The sequence below is a fragment of the Chiloscyllium punctatum genome, chromosome 24, assembly GCF_047496795.1.
Source record: "Chiloscyllium punctatum isolate Juve2018m chromosome 24, sChiPun1.3, whole genome shotgun sequence".
Lineage (NCBI taxonomy): Eukaryota > Metazoa > Chordata > Chondrichthyes > Orectolobiformes > Hemiscylliidae > Chiloscyllium > Chiloscyllium punctatum.
This window is the reverse complement of record NC_092762.1, coordinates 66,494,377-66,511,674: the sequence shown is the minus strand read 5'-3', so window position 1 is coordinate 66,511,674 and position 17,298 is coordinate 66,494,377. Positions and strand designations below refer to the sequence as shown.

At 41.1% G+C, this 17,298-nt stretch overlaps 1 long non-coding RNA gene across 1 annotated transcript; it reads right to left on the bottom strand.

Moving 5' to 3' along the window:
- Positions 1-1,076: 1,076 nt before the first annotated feature.
- LOC140494652 (uncharacterized) lies at positions 1,077-16,629 on the bottom strand. Its single transcript, XR_011964022.1, has 2 exons — positions 16,383-16,629; positions 1,077-1,254 (listed from the first exon to the last, which is right to left on the bottom strand). It is a non-coding gene; the product is annotated as an uncharacterized lncRNA (long non-coding RNA).
- Positions 16,630-17,298: the final 669 nt, after the last annotated feature.

Below are 17,298 nucleotides of genomic sequence, written 5' to 3'. Positions count from 1 at the left end.
AGTCACTGATTGCATTGTGTCCCATTTGTTGGGAGATCTACTTATGTTGAAGGATGGTTCAGAAAAAATATCTTCATTGATTGTATATTTATCTTGTTTTTATTTGTAAGTCAGCTAAAGTGAGGGAGGTGCCTTAAAAAATGAAATGGAATGTTGCCTATCCACACTCGAGAAGGTGATTCACAGTAGTCCACGTGGTATAGTTCCAAGGGGGAAGGAACAGAAATACATTCCCAAGTCAGGATGGGTCTCTGTTACGCTTATCCTTCTAGAAATCATAGGTTTGGAAGATGCTGTTGAAGGAGCCTTTGGTGAGTTGTGACAATGCATTTTGTAGACGGGACACACTTATTACTGTGTCAGTGGTAAAGGGAGTTTCAGGTTTTGGATGGGGTTCCAATCAAATAGTCACCTATTTCCAGACTGGTGATAAGTTTCATGAGATTTTCTTAAGTTGCACTTGTACAGACAAGTGAAAAGTATTCCATAAAGCTCCTGACTTGTATCTTAAGAGAGTGAACAGGCTTTGGAGAACCAGAAGGTGAGTTACTCACCACAGGATTTCTAGCCTCTGAACTGCTCTTAGAGCCACAGTATTCATGTGAATGATCCAGTTAAGCTACTGGTCAAGAAATGCAAGAATTTACGGCATAGGTACAAAGTGAATCCTCAGTTATTACGTGCTTGTAACAGTTACACAAATAGTAAATATTTTCAACTTCTTTTCAATTAGTAATAAATTAATGTCATTTTTTCCTCATCTCAAATCAGATATTTTAATATAATTAAAGCTACTAGTGAAGATACAAAGAAATTAATCAAACTGTAATTTACCTTATGATATATTTAAGAAAAATAAACTGATTGCAGCTCGAGGATAGACTTCCAAGATTCAATTACATAAAAGAAAAAAGTGTGGATGCTGGAGATATGTGGTGAAGAAGGGTCACAGGACTAGAATATTAACTGTTTTCTTTCCACTGATGCTGCTGAACTTGCTGAGTTTCTCCAGCAATTTTTGTTTTTGTTTCTTCGAAGATTCAAGTTATGACAAAAAAAACTTTAAAGAAAGCTAATTACCAAATCGACTTTAGTCTGTATTCAACCTTTCTTACAAATGAATGCTGGCATCTCAATCACCAAGCATCACAGACCAAATAGGTTGTGTTCTGTTTGTCTGGTCTGCTCTGGCTGATTTTCCACATAATTAGCAGACCGTAAACTGATCCATTTGACAAGTTCTCTTCTGAATATCTATAAAGACAAAAAAAAATCACTGCCTTAATAACTAGTTTATTTAGATTTTCCCTCTCCATTTTTTACTTGTACAATTTCTCATGTAAAATCCTTTTGCTATCATTGATTTAGTTTCTCTGTGGATTCATGGGTGGGCAAGTTGGAGAGTTTGCATTAAACCCTAAGCCATCCAAATAAAGAAACCTAGGTTTTACAAATTTTGTTTTGTATTGACCTTCTACTGGTCTCATGTATTACCATATACCACAACGTCATCTAAATAAGTTACACAATTACAAACATCAGGTATGACTTGTTTCATAAGCCTCTGAAATGTAGCAGGAGTGTTTTTCAATATTCAGTAAATGAAATATTAATTCCTATTCAGTACATAAAACAGGGAACCTGAAAAATAATTTACAGAAATTGCTTGAGAAACTCAGTAGGTCTGGCACATCCTTGATGAGAAAGCAAAGTTAATATTTTGGGTCCAATGACCATCCTGCAGCACATTCTGAAGATACTGCCAGACTTTCTGAGTTTCTTTCTGTTTTTCTTTCTTATAGAAACTGCAGTTCTTTTATTTTTATTAAAATAATTAAATTAGTTTTAGTATCTTGTTGCCATCACATCATAGACGGAAACTACATAACAATCATTGAAAACTATTGAGTTAAATTTATACACTCTTCTTGCACCTTGAATGGAGTCAATATTTGAGTAAGACGTGTGCAAATTGTTTCCATTATGAAGCTACTTCACCATACCAATTTGAACATAGTTTAAATCAATAAACACAATTTAAGTATTTAAGGAAAATCTTGTTGACCATAAGGCCTGAATTTTCTGAGGTGCTAGGGATCTTGCAAATCTAACCAAAAGGTGAGGAGTGGGGAGGAGTACAGGTTACTCCACTTTGGGAGGTGACAGGATCTACTGTTACATTTTACTATTATCCAGTTAAGGGGCTAAGGGAATATTGATGACCGTCCACACCCAAGAGCCTGTGCAGTTACAGACCAATAGCACCACTGCTGGGGGAGCACCTGGATAGTATGTGTGCCTTCAAAGTTAGTTTAATGGGGTCTGGAGCCAGTCAGGCAGAGTCCAGCAAAGAGGAATCACTGACGAAAGGCAGAGACCATGTCATGGGGATGGCCATAATTACTCAGAGTAGCACCATATTGGGCAGACAGACTTTCCATCACCTTCCCCATTGCTGGTAAAAATTGCATGATGATGCAAAAGCCACGTTTAGTGAACCATTCCATCTCAAAGCTGTCACTAAAGGTTCTATAAGAATCTTGGTGAAAATCAGTTCCTTTGAGTCATTATCCCCAACTGTCCTAGAGTCATAGAGATGCACAGCACGGAAACAGACCCTTCTGTCCAACACGTCCAGGCCGACCAGAAATCCCAACCCAATCTAGTCCCACCTGCCAGTACCTGGCCCATATCCCACTAAACCCTTCCTATTCATATACCCATCCAGATGCCTTTTAAATGTTGCATCTGTACTAGCCTCCACCACTTCCTCTGGCAGCTTATTCCATAAAAGTACCACTGTCTGCATGAAAATGTTGCCCCTTTGGTCTCTTTTATCTTTCCCCTCTCACCCTAAGCTTATGCCCTCAAGTTCTGGACTATCCCACTCCAGGGAAAAGACTGTCTATTTGTCCTATCCATGCCTGTCATGATTTTATAAATCTCTATGAGGTCAACCCTCAGCCTCCAACACTCCAGGGAAAACAGCCCCAGACTATTTAACCTCTCCCTGTAGCTCAAATCCTCCAACCCTGGCAACATTTTTGTAAATCTCCTCTGAACCCTCTCAAATTTCACAACATCCTCCTGATAGGAAGACCAGAATTGCATGCAATATTTCAAAAGTGGCCTAACCAATGTCCTGTGCACCTGCAACATGACCTCCCAACTCTTGTACTCAATATTCTGACCAATAAGGGAAAGCATACCAAACGCCTTCTTCACTATCCTAGCTACCTCCAACTTCACTTTCAAGGAGCTATGAACCTGCACTCCAAGGTCTCTTTGTTCAGCAACACTACCTAGGACCTTACCATTAAGTCCTGCTGAGATTTGCTTTCCCAAAATGCAGCACCTCGCATTTATCTAAATTAAACTCCATCTGTCACTTCTCAGCCCATTGGCCCATCTGATCAAGATCCCATTGGAATCCGAGGTAACCTTCTTTGCTGACCACTATACCTCCAATTTTGGTGTCATCTGCAAATTTACTAACTATACCTCTAATGCTCACATCCAAGTCATTTATATAAATGATGAAAAGTAGTGGACCCAGCACTGATCTTTGGCACTCCACTGGTCACAGGCCTCCAGTCTGAAAAACAACCTCCCCCCCCCCGTCTTCTATCTTTGGGCCAGTTCTGTATCTGAATGGCTAGTTCTCCCTGTATTCCATGAGATCTAACACTGCTAACCAGTCTCCCCTGAGGAACCTTGTCAAATGCCTTACTGAAGTCGATATAGATCACGTCTACTGCTCTCTCCTCATCAATCCTCTTTGTTACTTCTTCAAAAAACTCAATCAAGTTTGTGAGACGATTTCCCACACACAAAGCTATACTGACTATCCATAATCTGTTCTTGCCTTTCCAAATACACGTACATCCTGTCCCTCAGTATTCCCTCCAAACATTTGCCCACTACTGGCTTGTCCTTATCACCTTTCTCAAACAGTGGCACCACGTTTGCCAACCTCCAATCTTCCGGCACCTCACCTGTGACTATTGATGATACAAATATCTCTGTAAGAGGCCCAGCAATCACTTCCCTCGCTTCCCAAAGAGCTCTCTGGTCCACCTGATCAGGTCCTGGGGATTTATCCACTTTTAAGCGTTTCAAGACATCCAGCACTTCCGCCTCTGTAATATGGACATTTTTCAATTTGTCAACATCTATTTCCCTACCTTCTATATCTTCCATGTCCTTTTCCACAGTAAATACTGATGCACAATACTCAATTTAATATCTCCCCCATCTCCTGGGCTCCACACAAAGGCTGCCTTACTGATCTTTGAGGGGCCCTATTCTCTCCCTCGTTACCCTTTTGTCCTTAATGTACTTATAAAATCCCTTTGGATTCTCCTTAACCCTGTTTGCCAAAGCTATCTCATGTCCCCTTTTTGCCCTCCTGATTTTCCTCTTAAGTATACTCCTATTGCCATTATACTCTGCTAAGGATTCACTCATTTATCCTGTCTATACCTGACATATACTTCCTTCTTTTCCTTAACAAAATTCTCAATTTCTTTACTCATCCAGCATTCCCTACGCCTATCAGCCTTTCCTTTCACCTTGACAGGAATATACTGTCTCAGGACTCTCGTTATCTCATTTCTGAAGGCTTCCCATTTTTCAGCTGTCCCTTTACTTGTGAACATCTGCCTCCAATAAACTTTTGAAAGTTTTTGCCTAATACCATCAAAATTAGCCTTCCTTCAATTTAGAACTTCAACTTTTACATCTGGTCTATTCTTTACCGTCACTATTTTCAAACTAATACAATTATGGCTGCTGGCCCCAAAGTGCTCCCCCACTGACATCTCAGTCACCTGCCCTGCCTTATTTCCCAAGTGTAGGTCAAGTTTTGCACCTCCCCTAGTAGGTACATCCACATATTGAATCAATTTTTTTTTTGAACAAATTCCTCTCCATCTAAACCCTTAACACTATGGCAGTCCCCAGTCTATGTTTAAAAAGTTAAAATCCCCTACCATAACCACCTTATTATTCTTACAGATAACTGAGATCTCCTTACAAATTTATTTCAATTTCCCACTGACTATTAGGACGGGTCTGTAATACAATCCCAATAAGGTGATCATCACTTTCTTATTTCTTATCCACCCAAATAACTTCCCTGGATATGTTTCTGGGAATATCCTCCCTCAGAACACCTGTAATTCTATCCCTTATCAAAAACGTCGCTCCCCCCTCCTCCCATTGCCTCCCTTTCTGTCATTCCTGTAGCATTTGTATCTTGGAACATAAAGTTGCCAATTCTGTCCATCCCTGAGCCATGTTTCTATAATTGCTATGTTAACTGTTTTCTTAACTTCTCCATTAATTTCCTTATTCTTCTGAAATACTTCCAAAAGTGCCTTGAATCAATTTACACATTTTTTTCTTTTACTACCCAGACATGTTAGCAAACACAACTGAACACCTTTTGAATCAATTTTTACCAATTTAACATATTTCATGGTAATTTCTTCAATTAATCTTTTGCTCTCTAATTGAAAAAAATCTAGCTAAGTTTCCATCTTACTGCTGACTAACCTTCTAACATTTAACTTGTTTCTCCTGGCAGACAAATCCTTCATAAAAATGAATTATTTACCTGGAATTAGATACGGCTCACCTCACTTCAGAAGATGTGCAGAAACCTGCAATCTGGTTTCATTTTTTGCTTTTTGGAAAGGTACAGTTGACTCACAAGGGTTCAGTCCAAACACCAAAAAGTGAAAACACATGCAAAAAAAAAGTGCAGCCACTAAAAAAACCAAGTGTAAGGGATAAACCCTGCCACAAAATCAGCACAGTCCTTTTCTCAAAATAAAACAAAAGAGTAACGCACAGGCTGCAACCAGCCAATGAAACAACCATTCCCTAATGAATTGAAATAGACCTGTAACACACTGACGGCAAAGGTCAGGCACCTAAGAGATCAGTCCTCATAAATTGAATACCAGCAACAAACTGGCAGTACTGTACTTGTAAATTGTTTTGCTTGATTGGAAACACGAGTAAGTTGGTGTGTAAAAAAAGTTGTGTTATAGAGATGTACAGCACAGAAACAGACCCTTTAGTCCAACTTGTCCATGCCAACCAGATATCCCAAATCTAAACTAGTCCCACTTGCCAGCACCCGGCCCATATCCTTCCAAATCCTTCCTATTCATATACCCATCCCGATGCCTTTTAAATGTTGCAATTGTACTAGCCTCCACCATTTCTTCTGACAGCTCATTCCATACACACACCACCCTCTGTGTGAAAAATTGCCCCTTAGGTCTCTTTCATATCTTTCCCCTCTCACCATAAAGCTATGCCTCCTAGTTCTGGATGCTCCCACCCCAGGGAAAAGACTTTGTCTATTTATCCTATCCATGCCCTGCATAATTTTATAAAGCTCTTTAAGGTCACCCCTCAGTCTCTGACACTCCAGGGAAAACAGCCCCAGCCTATTCTACCTCTCATATAACTTAAATTTTCCAACGCTGGCATCATCCTTGTGAATTTCTTTCTGAACCCTTTCAAGTTTCACAACATCCAAGGAGACCAGAATTGCAAGCAATATTCCAAAAGTGGCCTAACCAAAATCCCGTACAGCCGAAGCATGATCTCCCAACTCCTGTATGCAATACTCTGACCAATAAAGGAAAGCATACCAAATGCCTTCTTCATTATTCTATCTACCTGCAACTCTTACTTTCAAGGAACTATGTGTGAAAGTACCTCTGGATATAGTACATAATAGGGGGAACAGGACAGGCAGCAGGCCATGGAAGAGGTTGTAGTTTCTGACCAACTGTCTCTCTTCTGTGGTTATGTTCATGCCTGGGTGTTCTTAGAGAGGGAGGATGTAATGTCCACCAACATCCTTCAGGTATTTAGAGAAAAGTGGGTACTACAGACACTGGAGTGCCTTATTTCCCCTTCCAGTTTCATTTTAATTTCGATCCCTCCCCCCTTCACATCCTCTTTTTTTTGTTGTTATAGTACTGCCCCTGGTGGGTAGTGCTGGTTTACTGGTACTTTAGTTAGTGACATAAGTGATTTGGTGATAGTTTAATTTGTAAAAATATTTTTAAAAAGGCTGAACAGGTGGGACTGGTGTGTAGGTCATAGAAGACTGAATAGATAATAAACTTTATCCACAAGAATGGTGGCTTCACCTCTGTTTCACTGACTTAATGGAATCTGAATTGACAGATCAAACAAATATACCAAAAATAAAACATGAAACTACTTTGAAAATTTAAAAATATTTTATGAAAAAGTTTAGAATTCAAATGCTTTACTTATGAGAGATTCTGTTCTTGTTCACTTTACTTTCAATTCCTTGGTATCAAAATGTGTGTCCAAAGAAGAGGCTTTCCCATTCAGATCTCTGGTATTTGAAAGCATCTTTTTTTCACACCAGTATTTATGGTTTCAATAAGATTTGAACCAACTATCCCAGTCTTTACTTGCCCTGAAGTAGAAACCTCCAGAGCAAATTGTGCAAATCCAAATATCAGATGACCCTGAAATGTAATGTAGCAACCTGATTCTGGTCTGATCCCCTTCATCCTAGGCTTTGTTCAGACACTGGTGCCTAATTTCTTTCTCAATTTAAGATATATTAATTTACTCTAAACATAAGCAGACTAAAATTTCAATAAAATATGGTAGAAGTGCTGAAACAGTAATCTGGTTTGTATTTTCCAGTGGTTCAGGTGCATATTAAACATCTCCTGCACTTTTCAAAGACTATTTAGTCCTCCTAATATCCTGGCTAAAATTATTTACAAAACTGCAAATTAGCTGGCAACTCAACTCATTGCTGCATAGAAGAGGAGTGTATACAAAATGGCAGTTGAAATTCCTACATAACATTTCAAAGTTTTATTACATAGGCGTGTGTTCAAAGTGCATTAATGATAATTCAAAATAATTTATTTTTAATCATTCATGGCAAGTGAGCTTTGCTGACTGAGTCGGCATTTGTTTCCCATTTTGGGTTACCCTTGAGAAAGTGGTGGTGAGCTGTGTGCTTGAACCTCTACAATCCATTTGATATATTTGCCTCCATAGTGTTATTAGGGAGGGAGTTTCAGGATTTTAATCCAGTGGCATTGAAGGAATAGCTATATATTTCTAAATAAGGACAGTGAGTGGCATTGAGAGGAATTTGCAGATGGTGGTGTCCCCATATGTGTTGGCCTTGCCTTCCAGATGGCAATGGTCATGAGTTTGGAAGTTGTTACCTAAGGAGTCTTCATGACTAACTGCAGTGCATCTTGTAGATGGTAAACTCTGCTACCATTGAGTGTTGGTGGTAGAGGGTGTGAATATTTGTGGATGTGGTGCTAATCAAGTGGGCTGCTTTGTCCTGCATGGTGTCAAACTTCTTGAGTATTTTTGGGAATTGTGCATTTATTCACAAAAGTGCAGAAAATTCCATCACACTCCTGACTTGAGCCTTGTGGAAAGTGGACAGGCATTTGGGGTGTTCAGGAGATGAGCTACACACTGAAAGATTGCTAGCCTCTGATTTGGTCTTATAGCCAAAGGATTTATATGGGTAGTTTAGTTCAGTTTCTAGTCAAGGGTAACCTTCCAGGATGTTGATAGTAGTTTCAGCAATGGTAGTTCTGTTAAATGTCAAGGGATGATGGTTAAATTCTGTTGGAGATAGTAATTGCCCACCATTTGTGTGGTGCAAATGCTACTTGCCATTTATCAGCGCAAACCTGAATGTTGAGCTTGAATCTTTTGGGCATTGACTGCTTCACTAACTGCGGAGTCTCAAATATTACTGAATATTATATGATCATCACCTAACACCCTCGCTTCTCACCTTATGGTGGAAGGACAGCAATTGAAGCAACTGAAGATGGATGCACCGAGGAAACTACCCAAACGAACTTCCACAGTGATATCCTGAAGCTGAGATCATAGAATTCCTGCAGTGCAGATACAGGCCATTGCCTCCAACAACCACATCCATGTTTCATTATGCTAACTCAGACCATCACCAGCAAAGCTTTCACTAATTGGTTCTGGTTTTGCTAGATCCCCTTAATGCCATACTTTTTTCAAATACAGCCTTGAGGTCAAGAAGAGTTTTTTGTACCTCACCAGAAAACTCCACAGCAAATTGTGCAAGTCCAAATATCAGATGATGCAGGAATTGATGTAGCAAAATGACATTGGATGTAACCCCTTCATGCCAGACTTGGTTCTGACATTGGTGTCTAATTTCCTTCTCAATTTTGAGATGTATTTACTTACTCTAAGCATAAACAGACTAAATTTCCGTAAACTATGGTGCTGTTGTAGAAGTACATTTTCCAGTGGTTGAGGTGCATATCAAACATCTCCTGCACCCTTCAAAGACTATTTAGTATCCTGGCTAACATTCTTTCCAAAACCACAAATTAACTGGCAATTCAACTCATTGCTGCATAGAAGACCAGTGTATACAAGATGGCAGTTGAAATGCCTGTTTAACAACAAATTTCAAAGTTTTATTACATAAGTGTGTGTTCAAAGTGCAGTAACTATAATATAATTTTATTCATTCATAGCAAGTGAGCTTTGTGGGCTGAGCCAACATTTGTTACCCATCTTGGGTTACAAGTTGAAGTGAGCTTCTTGATCCTCTGCAAGTATTTAAACGGTAACAGGTTTATTTGGAAATACAAGCTTTTGGAGCCCTGCTCCTTCATCAGGTGCATGCATGATCAGGTGCAAGATCACAGTGCATGACACTATGATTGTTTGCTATAAATTCTGTGTTTGATGATCCTGTCCCACTGGCTACCTGATGAAGAGGCAGCGCTCCGAAAGCTCGTACTCCCAAATAAACCTGTTGGACCATAACCTAGTATCGTGTGATTTTTAAGAGTGTGTACCGAGGCTTTTTTCCCACATTGTAAGTTAGATGCCAGTGCTGTAGCTGCACTGAAACAGCTTGGCTAGGGGCACAGCAAGTTCCAGAGCACATATCTTCAGTACTATTGCTGAAATGGTGTCAAGACCTATAGCCTTTGTAGTATCCAGTAGCTCCAGCTGTTTCTTGGTATCACACAGGGAATTAACAATATTGGCCGAAGAGTTGCATTTGTCACAGGAGGGATGCTCCAGAGGAGTGGAACTCCAGTGAGTTGTTTAATTGTCCACTACCATTCAGGACTTCATATTTGCAGGATTACAAAGTTAGATCCCATCCATTGTTTGTGAAATTGCTTAGCTCTGCCTACCACTTGCTGCTTACATCATTTGATATGCAAGTACACCTTCCCCAAGCTGACACTTCATTTTTAAGTGTGCTCTCCTGCATGCTTCCCTGAACTCTTTATTGAACAAGGATTTAAACCCTGCCTTGATGGTAATAGTTGAGTGAAGGAATATCTCAAGCCATGAAGTTGCTGATTGTGTTTCAGTGCTAGTGGTCACTTTTGCCAATACTGTCATGGAGATTTGCATCTGTGGCAGGCAGATTGGCGAGAATGAAATCCAGTATGTTCTTAACTACTTATTGATTACTTTACCTGTTTCAGCTATGTTCTTTAAGACATGATCAGCTGTCAGTAATGGTGCTGCCAAATCACTCTTGGTGATGGACATTGAAGTCCACCAGGCAGAGTACATACTATATCCTTGTTGCTGTCAGTCCTATCCAAGTTACGTTCAACATGAAGTAGTTCTGATTCATCAACTGATGGCTGTGTGGCTGCACTAGGTCATAATCAGCAGAAGGTCACTTTGTACATGTTTGACCTGGGCTCACGAGCTCCAAAATAAACATTGAGGGCTCCCATTGCAACTTCCTCCTGACTATACTACTGTGTCACTTGCTCAATTAAATCTGTCTTGCCAGGGGGACAGGAAATACCCAGGGATGGTGAAGGTGTTGTCTTGGACATTGTAAAGTTTGAATCCTTGAGTATGACTATGTGAGGCTTTTTCTTGACTAGTCTGTGATACAGCTCTCTCAACTTTCCCTAGGTGTTAGCAATGAGGACTTTGCAGAGTTGTAAGAGCAATTAGTTTTTATATTCGGCACCTAGTCTGGTCCATCTGTTTTCATTCCTTTTTTGAGACTTTTTAAGATGTGATGGTTTGTTAGGCCATTTTAAAGTGCAGTTAAGAATCAATTACATTGCTGTGTGTCTGGAGTCACACATAGACCAGATCATGTGAGGACATCAGATTTCCCGATCTAAAAGGCGATTCTGTAGGTTTTTCCTGCACAAATCAACAATGGTTTCATTGATATCATTAGCCTTTCAGTTACAGACTTTATTGAATTCAAATTCCACCATGATATGGGATTCAAAACCAGGTCTCTAGATTGATAGTGACAAGACCATTACATCACCTTAAGGTAATTAATTTTTTGGAAATACAAAACACTATTTTGTTGCATCTCCAAGAATATGTGTTGCTTATTTACCCTTCCATCCACGCATACATCCTCACTCAAATAATAGCCAAAGGATGGAGCAGATAACGTCCTATTTTTGCTTTATGACAGGATTTATGCTTTTCAAAGCTATGACATCTCACCTGCTCTGAATGAATAAATAAAAATAATTGATAAGTCTCATTATATAAAGTTAGACCAAGTTCAGCATAATAATAGACATAGTACACCATTATATCAGGAGTGTGAACTCCAAAGCAATTTGTAATTTGGAAGTTAACCCTTTACTCTCCAAAGACCACCACTCATGCAAACCAGTTGAGACAACCCCTCTTATAGTCACCTTTACATGAACTCCAATAATAGGGACTCTGTCTATTGATAACAGACCACAGATCCCCTCATCTAGGTTACACATCTACAGACTACTTCATAGAGATTACTCCTTTACATCCTCCTTCCCCCAATATGTTTTCTTCCTTAGAACAGTGACTACATTTCAAAATTGTTTAATTAGTTGTATATTGTTTTGACATGATAAATAGTTATGACATTGTGGGATATGGAGATATGGTGGAAAAATGGCATTGAGATTGCTAGATCATGGTTGATTATCTATGTAGAGCAAGCTTGAGGTACTGGTTGACCTCCTCTTGTTCCATAATCCTAAATTGGGCATTTTTCAGATTATTCTGCAAACCTGTTGAAATAGGAATGATAACATTTAAGTGGCAAAGACAACATGTAAAAAGTTGAACTAGTGATTTTATATATAGAAATACATGTTTGAAGTGAATCTTATATTTTAAACATTGTAATTCAGATCAATAACTTAAATTCTCATATTTCATAGAGTCCACAGAAATTAAAACAGTGAATTTACAAATATTCATATTTACGGGTTCGATCCCACATAGGGATATAATTTTAGAAAACGCGACATACAAACATTTCTGGTACTCACGAACAGTTGCTTTATATTGTCCTGCATTGTGTTCCAACTTGCACTCAAATCGACTTGCAAACAAATGCCAGAACAGAACCCATTCACAATTTGGGAATTACCCCAAAACATTAAGCATTGAGATTGTGAATTTTAAACAAATTTCTGCCCTTTTTAATGTGCAACCCTAAATGTTTTATTGGTTATGTTCATATATAATTTCCTGAATGTGTGACCATATGTTCATGAACTTTCTTGAGTTGCAAGGTATTACACTAAGAAAAGTATGTTCATGGGTGGTAGAATGTTACTTATCATGTGTTGCAAAATGATACTTTTATTTTCTGGCGGAGATCAATCATTCAGTGATGAAAGAACAAATCCAAGTGGAGACATGACTTATATTCCTGTCATATGAATTGATTTTCCACTTGAACCTGATCTTATTGCCTTTTTTAAACAGTCTGAGGAATTAATTGGGAGATAACGAAATTCTCCCTATCCTCAACTGATGAACACATACTCTGGGCCTTATGAAGTCAGGAAATGAGGCAGACACTTCTGCTTCTACATTTGTCCATGTGATAGTGAGGTTGAAATGTTAAAAAATCCCTTGAAAATTATGCCAAGTAATCTTAAGACTGCTTTTAGTTAACTACAAGTTGGAACAAATAAGGTAGCTGATTAGAGTCAATATAGCACAGAAACAGATCCTTCAGTCCAATTTGTCCACGCTGATTTGAAAGATATTAAATCATGACTGTATCAAGCACTTTGGACATATGGATTTTTGAAAAACTTCTGAATGTATTTGTCACGTTGTGTTAAATTGAAGCATGCAAAAACATTAGACATTATTGTTGAGGCTATGCAGATTACATATGAACCATTATCATTGTTTTTTTTACTTGATATATATCTCTTTTGTTTTTGATTATTACATGATTAAAAGATCTTTGTTTCTCATGTTAAGGTTTGAGGTTGCACTGAGGCTCGCTGGAACACTTCATGAGGCCAGCAAGAGAAATATTGGCATCAGAACATAGCGTGTTGAAGTGGCAAGCAACTGGGAGCTTGGGGTCATTGTTGTGGACAGAGTGCAGATTCTGTAAAGCAGTCAGCAAGTTTGCATTTCATCTCCCCAATGTAGAGGAGACCACACTGTGAATAGTAAATACAGTAGATTAGACTGAGTGAAGTACAGATGAATCTCTGCTTCACTTGGATGGTGAGAAGGGAGGGAAGGTGAATGTTTGGTTGTGACGTCCTATTAGAGGTGATAGAAATGGAAGCTTCCAATTCTTTGGATGGGGAAGCTGATGGGGTGATAAGTGAGGACCAGTGGGAAGGGGTAAAGACAGAAGTGCAGGAGATGGGTCGAACACTGTCAACTATGATAGTGGGGAATCATTTGAGGAAAAAAGGTGGATGTTTCTGAGGCCACCCCACAGAAGGTAGCATCATCAGTACGGAAGTAATGGAGATGGGGAAACTGGGAGAATGGGATGGAGTGCTTAGTGGAATCAGGATGTGAAGATATATAGTTGAAATAAGTAATGGAGTCAGTGGGTTTGTAGTGTAAATCTGTAGGCCAGTCTATCCCCAGAAATAGAAACAGAGATGTTGAGGAAGACAAGAGAGGAATGGGAGATGGACCAGCTAAAGGTGAGGGCATGGTGGAAATTGGAAGTGAAATTGATAAATTTTTCCAATTCTGAATTGGGGAGCGGAGGGAAGCAGCGGTGATATTGTCATTGTTGTACGGAGAAAGTGTGTTGGGGGTGGGGAGTAGAGCTGAGTAATGTTGGAACAAGGGAATGTTCCACTGCTACCATGGGCACCACCAGTACTAACAAGCTTTGGCTTCTCATAAAGACTAGTTTGCTTAGCTACTAAAAGTTCTGAAGTGTCACTGGGCTCAAAACTTTTTGCTTCCCAGAGATGCTGCCAGACCTGGTGAGTTTGTCAAGCAATTTCTGATTTTTGATGTATGAGATTCAAGACCCACTCCAGGACCACAGGGGAAAAAAAATAGCCTTGGCTATTAATCAGGCTACAAAACCCTTTCAATACTCTCCATTCTTGAGTGTGAGGAAAGAATGTGAAAATATGCCAAATAAATAAAATGATCCTAGTTACCACCACATAGACCAGACAAGAGATTGAACTTGTGACTTGATGACTGCTTACTAAATTGCTGTTTTTGTTTCAGAAAGCACAAAACTAAAAATGACTAACATGATTAAGCATACTTTATACTTTTAAACAATATTTCACTTGATGATAGTATAAAGCTGTCAGTACTGTAATAAAAACAGATGTGGAGAAACTCAGCAGGTCTGACATCAATGGAGAGAAAAACAGTTAGCAAGTTTTGAGAAGATTTGTAGCTCAAGTTGAGGGTTTCGATGTAGGTTTGCTCAGCAGCCAATTAACACATAGCAAGTTTCCACAAACAAGTACCAACAATGGAATAATCTTTCAATAATACAAAACAGAAATTGCTGGCAAAGCTCAGCAGGTCTGGTGGGCACCTGTGGGAAGAAAGCAGAGTTAATGTTTTGAGTCAGGTCAGTTCTGATGAGTCACTGGACTCAAAACATTAACTCTGCTTTCCTCTCACAGATGCTGCCAGACCTGTTGAGTTTCTCCAGCAATTTCTGTTTTTGTTTTAGATTGCCAGCATCCTCAATTCTTTGTTTCAATATTTCACGAATGTTGATTGACCAATCTATAACAGCCAGGACATCTCTGCTTTTTTTCAATCACAAGATCTTTTATGTCCACCTGAGAGGGTAGACAAGGACAATAAAAACAGCAAGTGCTGGAGGAACATCAAAACCAACAGCACCTGTTGAGAGAAAAACAAAGTTAACATTTCGAGTCTGATATGACTGTTCTTCAGAACTGAGTGGGGTATCACACATTATCCAAGAGATGGCATTCCCGACAGTGCGGCACACCTCTTGAAACAAAAACAGAAATCGCTGGTGAAACTCTGCAGGTTGGGTGACATCGATGGACAAAAAGCACAGTTAATGTTTCGAGTCCAAGAATCCATCTTCAGAACAGGGTGGGGGTTATAGTGTCAGCCTTGAAGTTTGCTTGATCGCCTAGAGTGGCAATAGGAAGCTGGAAAACATAGAACATAAGAACTCGGAGCAGGAGTAGGCCATCAGGCCCTTCGAGACTGCTCCACCATTCAATAAGATCATGGCTGCTTTTTTGTGGACTCAGATGCTTTTACTGTATCCCTTAATTCCTTTATTGTTCAGAAAAAATTTCCTTAGCTTTAAAAATGTTTACAGTGTCAACTACTTCAGTGGGCTAGGAATTTCAGATTAACAACTCTGTAGGTGAAGAAGATCCTTCTCAATTCAGTCCTAAATCAGTTCCCTCTAAGCTTGAGGCTATGCCCTCTTGTCCTCATTTCACCTGTAAGTGGAAACATCCTCTCTATTTGTATCTTATCTAATTTTATATGTTTCTATAAAATCCTCCCTCAATCTTCTGAATTACAATTAATATAATCCCAATCTACCCAGGCTCTCCTTAAAAACCAACCCCCTCAACTCCAGAATCAACCTAGTGAACCTCCACTGCAACCCCTCCAATGCCAGTACACTTTTCATCACGTAAGGGGACCAAAGCTGCACACAGCACTCCCAATACTTGCACAGCTGCAAAACCACAGCAGGTCAGACAGCATCCGAGGAGCAGGAACGTCGACATCTCGGGCCCGAAACGCTGACTTTTCTGCATCTCGGAAGCTCTCCGACCTGCTGTGCTGTTCCTAGTTCACATCTTATTGACTCTTGCTTACAGCATCCGCTGTCCTCACTGTCTCCAAGCCGTGGAGTGGAAGTTGGGGCCCTCTCAGCCACAAGGGTCAACCAGAGAGCTGAGCCTGGCCAGGATGAAAGTTTCCGTCGAAGTTTTTAAAAGAGTAGGAATACAGAATCAGGCGGGTGATGACAGCGTGTCACCCACCCTCTTTTTATTCCCCCCCCTCAGACGGTGTTGTACCTCAGGCCTCGCCGCCATCCGCCGCGCGCCTCCCTCTCCGGCTCCATCGTCCCCGGGGGCGGCTGTTTGCGCCTTGACCCCTGACCCGGCGGCGGATGGCCGGTTCCCATTGTTTTGCTGCGGTGACGTCACTGAGCACATTTCCCGGTGTGAGGGAGGGAGGGAGTGAGTGAGTGTGTTGAGTGAGAGAGAGAGAGAGAGACAGAGAAAGACAAAGAGAGAGGAAAAAGAAGAGAGGGAGACACGGCTCAGGGCGGGAGGGTGGGGGGGTACAGGGAGAGGAACAGGAGTGCGAAGCGGGTGGGGGGGGGGTGGGAAGAGGGGTGAGACAGGGAGCGCGCGCGGGTCGAAGACAAAGGGGGGCACGAGCCAGGGGCCGGGCTGGGAGGAGTGGGGTGGGGCGCAGGCGCGGAACTTGTTGTGTTTATGTGGGTGGGAAGTCAGTGAGCCCGAATCTGGAGAAAGGGGGTGGGGCTGTGGTGTAGGAGAGGGAGAAAGCGCGTGTGCGCGCTATCCCGGGGTTACGCGGGGCGAACGGGAAGGCACGAGCCCGAGGGACGCACAGAGAGAGAGGGAGGAGGGGGGGTTAGGGTGGGGGGTTGCGCGCCCGCGAGAGCGAGCCCGGACTCTCGCATAGCTAGAGCGAGCCAGCCAGCCGGCCGGGCGGCCGCGGGATGCCGGGCTCCATGTTCTCCGAGATGGAGCCTGTCAGCGAAGCTGGCGGCGAAAATGTGAGCGGCGGCGGCGGCGGCACCGGTGCGGTTGTCAGTGCGAGTGGAGCCGCTGCAGTCACTGCCGCCACCGCCGCCGCCGGGACGGAAGAGGAGCAGAAATCGTTGCGGCTCGCCTTGGATCACCTCTCCATCTTGGGGCTGGGGGAGGAAGGAGACGGCCTCTTGGGCGAGGGGGGAGGAGG